The sequence below is a fragment of the Myiozetetes cayanensis genome, unplaced genomic scaffold, assembly GCF_022539395.1.
Source record: "Myiozetetes cayanensis isolate MyiCay16 unplaced genomic scaffold, myiCay2020 scf5-8, whole genome shotgun sequence".
Lineage (NCBI taxonomy): Eukaryota > Metazoa > Chordata > Aves > Passeriformes > Tyrannidae > Myiozetetes > Myiozetetes cayanensis.
Window position 1 is genome coordinate 106,679,093 of NW_026087742.1, and position 15,334 is coordinate 106,694,426.

At 35.8% G+C, this 15,334-nt stretch overlaps 1 protein-coding gene across 11 annotated transcripts in view; it reads right to left on the reverse strand.

Moving 5' to 3' along the window:
- The window catches only part of DMD (dystrophin), a 1,047,400-nt gene that overhangs the window by 321,975 nt on the left and 710,091 nt on the right, over window positions 1-15,334 (reverse strand). The window lies entirely within an intron of this gene.

Consider the following 15,334-nt stretch of genomic DNA (forward strand, 5'->3'; position numbering starts at 1 on the left):
TGAATAAATGAACTATGATAAATGTTTATTTAAATAACAGAATTTATGCAGTAGAAAGAGTAACACAGAAATAAGCTCATTTCTTGATGTTATCTCTACTGAAAATATGAAAATCAAAATTAAAAGAACATGTGAATTTATTTCTTCCATGGTATTTCTATCATAATATCTGCTTAACATCCAGAATTCTCATCATGTTCAAATTGCATCCTAAAAGACCAGTGGGAGGTAGTAACACAAGCAAAGTTCACAGTGTATTGAGAATCCCTCGCTCAAGGTCATTGAAGTATTGCTATACATGAGTAATTTTCAAAAAATCTAGTAGTGAGGTCAGAGCTCTTGAGGCCAGAGACAGACCGAAAAGAGTTGGTCAGATTATTCAGTGTATCATGGTCTGACCGTGTACCTAGAAACAGTTTTCCTCCAGTCACTCTGTAGCTGTGAAATTGTCTCAACAACAATCTCCTCACTTACCATCACCACCAAATATTTCCCATAGGCTCTGTGACCAACATGGAAACTTATACAAGAAGAAATTCAGCTTTGACTGATTCTTTACTTTTTCACCTCATAACTTGAAAATATTATGTGCTATTATTTGGAGATTTGTGGATTTGGAGATTTGTGGATTTTTCCCCTTCTCTTTGGAGAAAATGGACTCATCTTCTTCTTAGCATCTTTTCCTGATCTGTTAGCAGGGTTTTGAATAATTTGTTAATTATTTATTGTTTGGAATGGGGAAGCACCCAACATCGGAGCACATTTTCTTTCTCTGCAGCTAAAACGATGAGAGGTGTCACAGATAGCTACCACAGGACAGAGAGGTATGCAATCATTCAGAAGATCAAGACTGATTTTTTCTACTTGATTTTTGCTATTTACAAACAGATGTCTGTGAAATGTTGGGTTGGTTTTCTGCCTTTCAGTTAACCATACAAAAGAAGCTCCTCATGGACAATATTATTGCAGATGAGGTTAAACTGAATTGTATTTTTTCAATTTTTTCTCATTTAAAAAAAAAAAAAAAGTCAAAGAAGAAAAATACTAAAATAGGGAAAACACAAGAACAAAAATGCCATTAGAAACAGTACCTATCCCTTATTGCTCATTTTCTCATGCTTGCACAGATATGACATGGTTCATTCAACAGAACTGTATAAATGAGGGACTAAAATCGATAGACAAATATAAAATAACATTAACTACACAATATGTAGCAACAGATCTCATTCTGAAATGATTTATCCCGAACTGCACTGACAATTTCTGTAACAAGTTTGTTTGTTTTTCCCCAGGACAGGTAATTTATAAATGCAAAACTAGAATCAGATTCTTTTCCTTTTTTTCAAATATCTGAGTAGTAAATTCTATCCTATTGCATCATCATCATCGTGGCTTCCTATTGCAACACATCATAAAAACAATTAAGGACTTCATCTTTCAGCTTATTTAAAGGTTATACTGGTTCACTTCAGTGATATGATAAATCATAAGACCAAAAGGACAAATAGAATTTAAGACAATAAATCACACAAATGTGCAGTTTTGAAGGTGATTTCCCATTAGCACTTTCTACTGCTTAACAAAGAAGGCAACAAAGAACAGGAATGGGAAATAATAGCTGTGATTTTCAACTTGTGCTTGAGCTCTGAAATACATTGGATGAAATTAAGTGTATATTGATAATTTTTGCATTCCAAAAATAATCTGTACAGTTCAATTTTAGGAGTGAAAACAATTAGAATGTGCCATGAAACTGAAATTCAAATATTAAATGCAAAAATAAGTAGTGTTCAAGTTGTAACTATGTAAGGTAAATGCACCTATCAGGTCAAAGCTTTTTGACAGAGAAAAAATAACAAACTAACCAGATATAGATTTTAGTTCAGTTTGCATGTCTAGCCTGGGGCTTTAGGTCCATTGTTAGCAGCACCAATTAAGGCAGATATCAGCCTTAAATCCTTCATACATAAGAGTAATATCCACCCACCAAACTTTGTTCCTGTTTTAGTCAAGGAAACCCATCTGCATTTTACTCACTCTGAGCAAACAGAGGAAGGATACATGTACCCTGTCGCATATGCATAGACAACATCACTGGATAAATTTGTTATTTTAACACAGGCAATGCTGACTTCAGTGACAGACCAAGAGACCATTCCCTCTGTGGGCAAACCAGCAGTTCGCTTGACTGGAACGTGGCACACTAGGCAGGTTTTGCTTAATTCCTGGGAAGTCTCAGTGTCATTTTACAAGCACTTAATCATTCTAAACTGGATTTGGAACAACTAAACTCCACAGTACCACACAGGTGAAGTTCTGTCACCTACTAAAGTGCATTTTTTCCTTTACTTTTTTTTTTTTCTTATGCTGTGTCTTTGCAACCAGTTTTCTATAGTGCTTAGAGCATCCACAATCATATTCTTAAAATCTAAGCAGACTTCTCAGAGAGAGAGGGAGAGAGATCTGAAAAGGCAGTTCTGAGACTGATTTATTCTCTAGACTTGTTCCAGTGATAAATGAAAAGTCTCATCTCTCTCGGTCCTTCAAAGTTAAGGAAATAAAGTTAAGAGAACATTGAGTTCTCCCATGCAGTACAGCCCCTCCATGCCGGGTGCTCACTCCCAGTAACACTTTTTGCAGAGAGGGTTACAGCTACTTGCCCAGTGCTCTGGGTCACAAAGGAGTTCTGAAAGGAAAATAGTAGAAATACAATGGCCAACAGAGCTCGGATTAACTATAATAAATGATGTAAATTTATTACCCAAAAAAACCCGACCAGCTTTGAAATTTGAAAGCAAGGAATCTTTTTTTTTTTCTGGTAATCTGAACTCAGAATAAAATCTTTATGTTGATCAAAAATTATTGCCAACAAAATTCCACCCACAACTCTAAACCTAGAAAATATGCACCCTTAGAGAACTGTATCTCTAAGCTAGAATTTTCTCAACATTTTAATCAGTTTTTAAAGACAAAAATCATGTTTTAAAGTATTTTTCTACTTTAATAGAGTACTAATGTCTGATTGTCTTAGCCTTGAATATTAATTAAAAACAATTCCTAGAAAAGGAAGACTTGGTAATAATATAAATGAGTAACAGTTTGTACTTAACTTCATGAACACTTAGGGAACATTCACATTATGTGTTATTGTCATGATATTAAAATACAACGTGAGTGCCTGCAATTCCTTTTAATTCCCAAAGGTCTTAATGATTCCTAACCAATCATCATGCATTATATATAATTTTGATTATTGCAGGTCAAAAAAAAAGAAGCTGATAGTTTATGGGATTATTAATTAAAGTTTTGATCTAAAATAGTCTGCGTAGTAAGATGAAGAGAGGGACCAAAATGAAGGACCCCTTAGGGATTCAAAAGAAAGTAGAAAGTTGAGGTTAAAACTCTTTGAAGAAAAAGATTTACAAGTGAATGTATACTGCTATATTTGAAATGTAACTACAGAAGTTATACTGTCTAATATGTTGCTATTATTAGTTTAATAAACTTTATAGTAGAAAAGTGTCAGCTTTCTCAGATTTTTCTTTCTTTGTCATAGCAAAGATCTGGTAGAGTTTTCTTGCCATCCTCATTCTTAAATATAGAAGTGTGACTAAGCTATTTATTGTAAAATTAATTTCTTTGAATTCCTTCAAACACCACAGAAAATTGTTTCAATATGTCTTTCATTCAGTGCAAAGAAAACCTCTTGCATCACAAACATTGGGTTGCAATGGGAATAAGCTATCTGTCAGAAAAAAATAGGTAGAATCTACCAAACACTAAGGATTTCAGTTATATAAACCACATAAAATAAATAAACACTGTAAATAAACACTGAGGTGAAGTTAACTTAGTTAACTTCAGATTATGGCCTGTTGTTGCAAAGAGCTGCAAGTACTTTCTCTGTATGCAAGATAACATAGAAGTTGAATGTTAATAGTTTCTTTGATGATAGGAGGCACTTCAAAGTAATTTCCATGTACTGAAGTTCTAAAAAACTGCCCTCTGTAGAAGAGAATCAGATTGGATAATACTTCAGCAAATTAGAAATAAATAAATAAGTCCATGCCCTGATGGGATGCACCTGTGAGTGCTGGGGCATCTGGTAGATGTCATTGCAAGGATACTTTCCACAAACTGATGGATCATGGCAAATGGAAGTGTCTGAAGACTGGAGGAAAGCAAATGTTACCTCTGTCTTCAAGAAGCATAATACAGAGAACCCAGGGAACTACAGGTCAGCCGGCTTCACCTCAAACCCTGGGAAAATGATGGAGAAACTAATCCTGGGAATCTATAGGTGTATGAAGCACAAAAAGGTGATCATGAATAGGCAGCATGGATTCACCAAGGGGAAGTTCTGCTTGACCAAACTGCTCACATTCTATGATAGATCAGCTGGCCTGGCAAATGTGGGCAGAACAGCAGTTGTTGACAGCCTTGATGTCAGTAAGACTTTCAACATTGTCTCCCATAAGATTCTCTCAGAGAAGCTAAGGAAGTGTGGGCTGGATGGGCAGACAGTGAGGTGGACTGAAAACTGGCTGGACCACTGGGCCCACAGGGCAGTGATTAGTAGCATGAAGTCTAGTTGAAGGTCAGTATGTAGTGGTGCTGCCCAGGGGTCACTCCCGTGTCTAACACTATTTAACATCTTCCCTAAGGGTGTGAGTATTAGGACAGTGTACCTACCATCAGTGAATTTGCAGCTGACACAACACCGGGAGGAGCAGTTGACACGGCAAGAGAAGGTTGTGCTGCAAATCAGAGGGACCCTGACAGGCTGGAGAAATGGGCTGAAAGGAATCTCATGAAGTTCAACAAAGCAAAGTGTAAAATCCTGCACTTCTTGGGGATGAACAACCCCATTTACCAGCACAGGCTGGGGGTTGACCAGCTGTCAGTGCAGAAAAGGCATTGGTGGTCCTGATGGACTCCAAGTTGAACATGAGTCATCAACATGCCCTTGTGACAAAGGTTCATGCTGTCAAGGGCTGTATTAGGAGGATCATTGCCAACACGTGGACAGAGCTTATGCTTCCCTTCTGGAAAGCTTATTTATCCTAGAAACGAGAAGACTCAGGGGGGAATCCCATAAACATGTATAAATATCTGAAGGGAGGGTGCAAAGAAGATAGAGCCAGGCTCTTTCCAGTGGTGCCCTGTGACAAGAAAAGGGGCAATGGGCACAACTGAAACACAGAAGATTCCCCCTGAATATCAGGAAATGTTTTTTTGACTGTGAGGGTGACTGGGCCCTGCAGGATGACAGGTTGCCCCAGAGAGGTTGTGGAATCTCCATTCTTATAAATACTCAAAAGTCACATGAACATGGTCCTGGGTAGCCTCCTCTGGGTTACCCTGCCTGAGTAGGGGGGTTGCACCAGATCACCTCCAGAGGTTCCTTCCAACCTCAACTATTCCATGGTCCAGTAAAGGTGTGTTCTCATTTTGAAACATTCTCTAAAAACCAAATTGGAAACTGTGTAAGGACAGAGAAAGATTTGGGAAGGAAGCAGCTAAGACTGAAGATAGTACATGGCAATAGATCCTGGCACAGTGTATGTAAACATTCATAGACTGCTCTACATGTGTTGGAAAAAGTTTTAAATCTGCAGTATTTGATCCTACTTAGACTACAACTTGACCAGGGGCAGATAGTACAAAACCAATTGAAGACTGTAATATATATCTGTAAACAGAGGTAGCATTAATCTGTTTGGACCAATTGTTCCATTCAAACCTTTCTGAAAGATAAACTGCTCCAAAGTTAACTCTCCTTTCAGTAATATAGCATTGTCATGGCACTCTCTGAGAACCTTTCCTTAGGCAGAGTTCAACATGATTGATGGACCCCCTAAAAATTGAAAACCAAAAGGCTAGAGTATGAAAGGATCACTTTTAGTGAGTGTGTGAATTAAGCAGATAAAAACTAAAAAAAAAAAAGGTAGCATAAGACCCTTTCATATACTAGGTGAAGGTAGTTGGATCTATATTCAATTTATAGCAGTATTGCTAATTAAAATTACCAAGGCTAATTTAACTATCAACCCATAATTAAAAAGAGGGTTAAAAACAATATTCTGAAATTATATAGTGTCAACACTATAGACTGTTTAAAATATTGAGACAATGAAATAAAGAAATCCAGAAGAAGGAAAAAAACCTCAAACCCAGACCACAAACTAAACAAAACACCAAATGCAGTACATTCAATGTAATGGTTAAGATTTAAAAATCTCCCTCTTCTGTAAAAAAACTTTCTTGTTTATACAAACTATATATAAAACATGATTGCATTTGTTGCTTCTTTTTGTTTAGCAGTTTAAAGGTTAGCTGAACAAACAACTACAATACTGACACCAATACTTCTACTACTGCAAAAATAACCATTTTTTGATGCCATTAGTGGCTTTCTCACAAAACTAGAAGCTGATTCAGCTGCTGAGACACTGGCATAATATAAAGTAAACATATGTTAAGGCTAATATCTCTTATTTATTGTAAGAAAATCAAAAATAATAATAAATATTTACGGTTTTCCACCTCCTCCATCAATATTTTCTTAATTTTGATATAAAGTGCCAGGAACCCACAGCTGAGAGAAACAATTACTTTCTCGTTTGACTGCGCTCTGTATCTTCTTTTGTCAGTACTCATTTGAGTCTTCCCCTAAGCTCTCATGATATATGTTCTCAAAGGCAAAGAAGAAAAACTCCTTGAAGTAGGGAATTCAGACTAGCTCAACTGAAACGAATAAATAGAATCTAAAAACTATTATTATGAAGGTGACTCAAATCGTCTCCTGCTAGTTTTAGCTTCTCATTTGGTGTATTGTTTCATGTGGAAGACTTCATATATCTGGCCAGAGAGGTTACAGAGCCTCAGACTTCATATACTGGTTTGCACAAAACAAGGTGAAGTCATACTGAATATTTTCTGTATTTATTGTGTGGATTATCACATGGAAATTGTGGACAAGTGTCTTATTTTCTTCATAATGTAATTACAAGCTTTTGACTAAATTGCTATTTGCATTCATCCATGGTGACCCATAACAAAGATTTTCATCTCCCTGATAAAAAGTTTTACATTTGACAACAAAGAAAACAATCAAGAGCATTCAATATAGGTGAGTTTTCATATTTCAGGATGATCTTAAACCAGTCCTGAAATAGACATTTCTCATTTATTTTACAGACATGACCATTTTAACCTTTACCATAAGAACTTTGAAAGTAAACCTTAAGAAGACATTGAATCAAGGGAGTCAGTCTTTTGGAGAACAGAAATGCTACAAACTTTACACTGCAATAATGCTTTGAATCCCAGAGAGATCCACATAATTACAAACAATTTAAAACTAATTTATCTGTGAAAGTTAGCAATAATCTACATATGCAAAAATACAGTCAATGGAGCTATTTACCATATGACTACTACTTATACGTTTGGGTTTTTAAGGATAAAAGTACCTGATTGGCTCTTAAAATGTTGTAATAAAGAAATATTGGTGAAAATGTTCCAGCATGTTTTGGGATCTCTTGAAGTTTTCTGAATCAATACAAGGAGTCTTTCTGGTAATATTAAGGCGTTGTCAGTATGCAATTTTATTTCTTAAAGTCATCTAAAAATAGTATTTTTGCTGTTACTTTAATGTTTTAATAAGGAAATAAAATTTCATTTTTCATATTTGTTCCTTCCCTCCCTCTGAGCATTTTCAGTATCTGATTTCTGCATCCTTATTTAAGTTTTCCAATATCTAGAAACACACACAATAATTTCTGGGCATTCTGAAGAGTTTGAGGAATCAAGCATAATTTTTTGAAAGCAGCCTTTTTTCTGTAACTGTTTTTTAAATGTAGTATTATTTGTACAACTACAGAAGGCATTTATTTTTTTCAAAATGATAAGAGCTTTTTTCAGTGAGTAGTTGTTGCAGTTGTTACAAGAGGGTTTCATAAAAATGAATGTTTTGTACTACAGCAGTTGAGGTGCTGTAGAATCAAATTCTGTCACATACTTGCCTTACAAAAAACGTTGTGACAACATCTGTCACAAATGATGCAAGCACACCTCAGCATTCCTTTTGTCAGTGAAGTAACAAGTTCCTTGATTTAGTATGCAGCTTTCAATTGGACGTCAATCTATATGACAACATTTACATTTCCAGTGCATTGCTATTGGCATGTAACTGAATTTTGGCAGCTAGTTTTTTGATCTAAGGAAAAACATATATAGCCAGCAGCTTCAACTTTTACAGTCTCATAAAAAATCACCTCCTCTAATTTTATAAGATTTCTAAATTGATTTAGCAGGCATAAATTGCCACCCAAGCCAAGGGGAATACTGGAAAAAAAGGTGTAAGAAATTGTACACAGATACAAAATACTAAGGAAGCAATGGGATTTTAGGCACCTTGTAGTTTGTTTTTTTGTTTTTTTTTTTTTAAATCACAACAGGTTTGAAGAAGCTGTGAAATAATCAGAGTTCAGTTAGCTAATTTAACAGCATTATGGTATTCATGCCAAAGTTTCTGTCTACCCTTATTCTTTGAGAGAAAAATTCTGCAGAATTAAAAACAGCTGTTCAAAGACAATGTCATCACTGTCACTTTGTTTCTGACAAAGTAATTCCTGAAATCACTACAAGCACCTTCTGTTCTTTCATTAGAAATTTTAAAATATCTTGCCTCATACTACTTTGTGAAACAGTTGTCAAGCTTTCTCATGAAAACACCTATAAATGCTTACTTTTCAGGCCAAACTAATCTCTACTGCTTTTCCAGCTATTTTAGTTTCACCCTATGAAGAACTGCCTTTGGGAACTCAAGTGTTGTCTGGCCACCACTCTATTGTTAAAGGAAATATCAGTAATGCAAATCTCTTCCTGCCTGTCTCCATCACTGTACGTCCCCTGCTTCTCCACACTGATTCAATCAAAGTCAGCAGTCTGATATTTCAGTGACAAGCTTCATGCTAAGCAGGCTAAAGAACTTTCTAGTTGGAATAGAAGAGGTTTTCATTTGCCACCTTCTTCTTCTTTTAGCCTTTCACGGTTTAAGGAACGAGTTTGTCATTCTGTCATCGTCTCATGCCCTCTGACAAGAGTAGAAACGTTAGAAGCAATTATGTTCCTTATTCCTGATTCCCCGTGGCCTCCACTCTACTCATGAACTGTGATCACACTTGCCTAGACTCCTTGGTTGGCTGTTTCTCTGTAGAGCAGATCTAACTCTGTGGCAGCTCCAATCACCATGGAAATATTAGGAAGGATGTCAAAGAGCCATTGCATGAGCTTGACCAGGATGTCACTGAGCGCAGCTCCTTTCACAAGGAAAAGCTGGCTTCCTTTAACTCTTTCAAAAAGACAAATCAACAAAGAAAAGCACAAAGGTCAAGAGAGTTGTGTGCAGAATGACCTATGGCTTTCTTTTATTCTAGCAAATTAAAGACACTTCCACGGAATGTAATTGTCAATAGACCTAATTACTACATAAAAAGAAACAGAATATAGAGATTACTGCTATTTGCAAGCTGATACTATCTGGATAGTCAGATATTATAGTAATTCAGGTTTCTGTGACAAAAAGAAGGGAAAGAGAGAGTGCTTAAAGCACTTTAAAAAGAAAGGAGTCTGATTTAAAGATGTAAAGCTAGAAGCTGAGGCAGAAAAACTTCAAAAAACCATATACTACCATTTTATTACAGATACTCTGTTGTAGGAACTTCAGTGAGAATGCCTTTTTCCATACCTTCAAGAATAAACTAATTCAAATGCTTAATTCTGTCTATCTGTGTTTTAAAAATGATACAATTGTGTTGTTGCCACATTTCTTGAAAATTACTAACCTTGGATTCTGCAGAATGTTACCCATGTTACAGGAGCCAGGCAAAGAAGTCCAACCCTAACTGTAACTTAGTTCTGTGCTCTCACCCTGTATAGCTCACCAATAACAGCCTGATGAATTTTACAGTATGCTGTAATTTACATTTCATGGGATTTAATCAAAATGAATCCTGCATATCTTGCTGCTACTCACTATTGATCAAGAAATTAAATGAAAGAAAGCGAGCTGCAAAGCCTGCTCCTCCAGAAGAAAATGGCAGATCGTATTTTAAAAATGGAACAGGTGAATGCGGTCCTTTGAAAGACTGATAATAGCATTAATCTTATTTACATCATAAATCTTGACAGCTGTGCTTTGAACAACTCGTTACAGAATAGAAAAAGTAGACCTAGATCCCATATTGTCTTCAATAACAGCAAAGCGGCCAACTCCTGTTTTCACGTTGATTTACATTTCATCATAGGTATAAGTACAAAAAGTACAACAAAAATTCTGAGTAGTAACCCAGAGTGAGTTTTATTTAATCAATTGAGCCCTGAAAAATCAAAGTAGAAATCCACATTCCCTTTGTAAACTGCACTGTCACACCTGTTTATTACAGATATTTTAGAAGAGGAACCTAGTCCAAGACCTCTGAAATAGGATGTTAAATATAAAGGTGTAACCTTTGTGTTTATTCAAATTGGGCTTCTGTGGCTTAGGTGTAATTTGCATGTATTTTTCACCTGTCAGATAATCCAGAAACAAATCCTCACATCAAGATATACTATGAAGATCAAGATAGAAATTCTGAGAATAAAAGAGATTTGCGTTTCTAAACTTGCTTATTATGTTTTTATTCATGCAGCTCTGAAGGCATAGTGTCAGCTTTTTATCTAGATGCTTTTCATTACTTCTCCCTGTTGGTGTTGCAGCACATGCTGGGAATGACCTCCAGAGATTCCTGAAGCTATATGCAGAGAGAAAATTGAATCTGAAAGCTTTATTAGACAAGTTTGTCTTCAGCTTGTGTCTGGTGTCAGCTGTATTGAGAAATAGAACTGCTTGTGAAACTGGGTCCTGACCTTGAAAAATCTCCAGTCAAATGGTAACTGATTCAGTTTTGTGCCATATTGTTATTTGTTAGATGTGTCACATATGTGAGAAGTAAAAAGCTTCTTAATGAAAATCAGATGGAATGATTAGACACGTCTTTCCTGAGTACAATGGAGAAAACAGATATATGGCAATGTACATATAATAGGGCCATCTCAAGCTTGCATCTGTCAACCTCTTTAAGACTGTAAAGTAAAATGATTCAAACTCAAGTCTACTAAAATTATTTACAGAAACATTATTTTTTAATCCCTCATCCAAAGGTGACCAAAAGAAAAAGTAAAGGCAATTGTCTATTTCTTTACTATTCCACTATATATGAGAGTGAGCAACCTTTCCTATGCCAGCTGATTTAAGGAAGAGTCTACTCTTACTGCTCTCTAATGACTTAGGATCTCAAGGTATTCTCTATGACACCTCCCTACTGCATTTTTCCCTAATCATTTTCTCCCTTGTATTTTATTTTTGTAAAATTTCATAGAGTTAAACAAAATCATAACATTAAAAATAGACATTTCCTTTAGATTCAATACGCACAAGTATCAGAAACTACACATTTCTAGACACATAATCATTACTGGAAACAGTATTTCTTTCTACTACAACACTCATAATAGTGGTTTTCTTTACTGGTCTCCTAAAACTAAAGTTGACTAAAATGGACTTTTGGCGGTAGCACTGCCTTCTAATTGAGTGTAGAACTACTTATCATAACAGATGTACACTCTGGATTTTTAGCTGTTCATTCTGTGGAGAATGGTTCTAGAAAATTAAGTATCTACGACATCCCCCATGAAAGTGTTTGAATACCTGACAGCACAGTTCTTTTAAATGGTGAAGGTTATGCACAACATATTTTTAAATATCAACAAAGGTTTCCATTAGGATTGAAAACACTGTAGATGCACACATCCTTAAATTGTTCAGTCTTTCCCAAGGAACTATTTTGAGTATTCTTGGTCTCAATTATACTACGGCAGCTGCTATAAAGAATACAGACACTCTAATATCTGATTTGTACATTTGTTTTTAATTTACCCTCTGAATACACATATTATTATATTCCCAGGTGCACATAATGAAATGCACAAGGATTTTTAAGACTGGCTTTTGGAAATTCTGAGAAACACAGTGTTGTACTACAAGCACATGTATTCACTCAAACACTGTGCATAATACATAAACAATGACTACTTCAGAGCACATTAGCTGTGAAATGCAACAAAAAAGAAAACGTATTTATTGTGCATTTTTGCCCAAAGCTAGTCATTTTGTTTCTTACATTTTTCCTTTGTTTCCTGAATATCTCTTAAATACAAATGGTCTGTTTGTTTTTAAAGAAGCAGTGAAACTACACAATTCAGCTCTGAAGTCCATGAAATGAACATATTTCAATAGTTATAGTTTCAAAAACAAAGAATCCTTCATCCCCATCGAAAATATTAACCCAAATATCATATCAGAGATTTAATAGAGCAGTCTTCATAATGCAGGATACTACTATGTCCATCTGTAAATCTCTCTATCTTAGAAGTATCAAATATAGAATAATAGTTACCTCAAATATTCATTCAATATAAAAATGAAAGAAAATTCCAGATGCATATAAAACAGGCACTAGCACTACAGAAGCACTTTCAGCTCCTGAGGCCACTGGATTTTAGTTTTAAACTTTAAGTTATTTCATCAAAGAGTATATTTGCACATGCATTCTTTTATTTGCTGCTAAGTTTCCTCAAAAACCTAAAGCCTCATGAGTGGTATATTTTTAGTAGCACCCATACATGTTTCTTATGTTATATATTCCAAGCAGTGAATATGAATTTCAGGTGCATTAAGCCACAGCAGTACATATAGTCAGAGTAATAGTGCTATTTTTCAAGAACTGTTTTATATGATTTTACAAGCCTAGAACAAAGCAGCATGCCTAGTCTGCCTAGTCCAGGTGGGGACTAGTTTCATAGAGAAATAAAAACCAAACTAAACTTCCCAAACAGAAGGACATACACCATACTCTTTCAACTAAAATATCAAAGGACAAGCAAATGAAATTCTGTTGTGACTAGTTACCCCAGATTCACAAATATCACTCTTTTAATTCAAAACCCAAAACTCAAGACATTATCAACTCTGGAGGTGACTGACTGCTGTGAATCTTTTCCTACACTCCAGCTGAACACATGGGCTAGTAAGTGATGAGTTGTCTTCTCCACCGTTGCAGCTGGTGAACTTACTGCAGCTCACAGTCCTCGTGTTACAACTTGCATCTAATGGTCTCAGCTTGATATATCACTCCTCTCCCATTCTTCCTTACCCATTCTAAATCCTGAAAATCCTTCTTCCCCTGCACAGGGAAGCCCAGTCTTTGGCTCGGTGTCTGCCATCCCTGACTCCCACTCCCAAAGCAAGTTATACTGAAAGCACAGCAGAGTGTTGATTGTCTGCATTCGAAGAAAGATACTAAAGCTGATGGCAAGTGCTATGAGTTTTGATGATGCAGTATTGGCTATCTTAAAATTATTTTTATTAAATGTAATAACTAACAATGCATATAAAGCCTTTCTGAGAAATGCAACCCTGCTACAATTTGTAAAACATAACTTTTTTAATCTTTTTTTCAGACCTGCTACAAACAATGCTCCAAAATAAGATTGACAACTTGTAAGGTTTAAAGGGACAAATTCTACCTAATTTCAGAATAAATTCCACCACTGCAATTGATACTAATTGTCACTTTATTTTTTCTTCATTTCACAGTCATAATTTTTCTGTTTCTTGTGATAAGGCATTTCATGCAAAAAGACAAAAACTTCTGTAAACTGTCAGGGGAAAAAATGACATTGCTTGTGCACAAAGTACTGTTCACCGAATAAGTTAGACTGCAAGACTACTAATACAATGTATCACTCACAGTTTTGTTAGGTGAACACCCAAAATATAAAATTAGTTGACCAAGTACTTTCAGCTGTATTCACTTGCAGGGTTTTTTTAAAATTTCACTAACTTCACGTACAGTATGATTGAAAATAAATACACATCCTTTTTAAGAAATTGTATTTTGAACTATTAATTTGGTCATAAATTTCATCTAAATGAAAGTGGTCAAAATTTTCCCCTTACATCTTACTTGAATGAAGGCAAACAACAGAAAATGTCTTCGTCATGACCAAAGCCAGGAATGCCTCCCATCCCACAATGCATGTGGATGGATTTACAACACACTAAATAACTTTACCTAACTTTTAAAGTAAATACAGTGGTAGAACTTCAGCGCAAAAAAAGTCATATGAATGCTAACGATGCTATTAAAACCTGTCCCTCCTGGAAACACACATTCCAGAACTGCATTTCTCTCTGTTTAAAATGTTTTCAAACTGCTGGCTAAGCAATGCACCAAGGTATTTTGATAGAGACATTCACACAATTTCACATTATCCTGTCAAGTACAGATAGCAAGTGTGATTTTCTTTCTGAATCATCTTATCTTGGAAGTCAATCTTTGCTGAGGTTTTAGGCATACCCTTCAGCTAAGTACATTTTTTGAGCCTCAAAAGTACTTCTTGTTCACTATGCCTGAGGGCACACTGGACTGGTGGGATATTAAGGACTGTTTTAGTGCTCCTTCTGCTAAAGATACTACAATATGCAGACCTAGAAATATTTATAAACAGGGTCCTTTACGTCTGTAACGGCCACCACATGGTATATTTATTAGGACTCTCTGACTGAGTTCTTGTAGCCAGACTAGACCAAATAACACCTGACAGAGCAGTAGAGTTCAAGCGAGTTACATCTTCATTCCCTGGTCTCAAAACCAACTGTCAACATTATTAAATTCTGATGTCCCTAAAAGTCTCTACAGGATCAGGAAGTGAATAATTACCAACAGGAAATACTGCCATTGCTTCACAGAATCCTTCAAAAATAATTTTGTGCATCTCTCTTTAAAAACGACCTCTAATGAGATTGTTTAGCTTTAGGGAGGCTTGGTTAAAGCTTGCTCTCGTACAGCCAGTTTGGGTCTCTGTGCACATCAATGCATCGTTCACAAGAATCAGCAGAAGAGAATAAATAAGTCCATAAAAACATCTATCATGTAAGTGGTTAAAATAACTGCAGAACTTACAGCACAGCATGACAAGACCCATGACATTCAATTTCTTCCCTCCCCACTTCCCATTTTTTTAAATGAAATACAAAAATACCTTAGTAACAGATATCACTTTATATCTTGGTGGAAACCTGCTGTCTCAGCCTGGAGAAGAAAAAGCTCAGGGGGATAATATCCATGTGTTTAAATAACTGATTGGCGGAGTAAAGAAGACAGAGCCAGACTTTTTAGGGAAGCCCAGTGATGGGATGAGAAGCACCATGCAAAAACTGAAA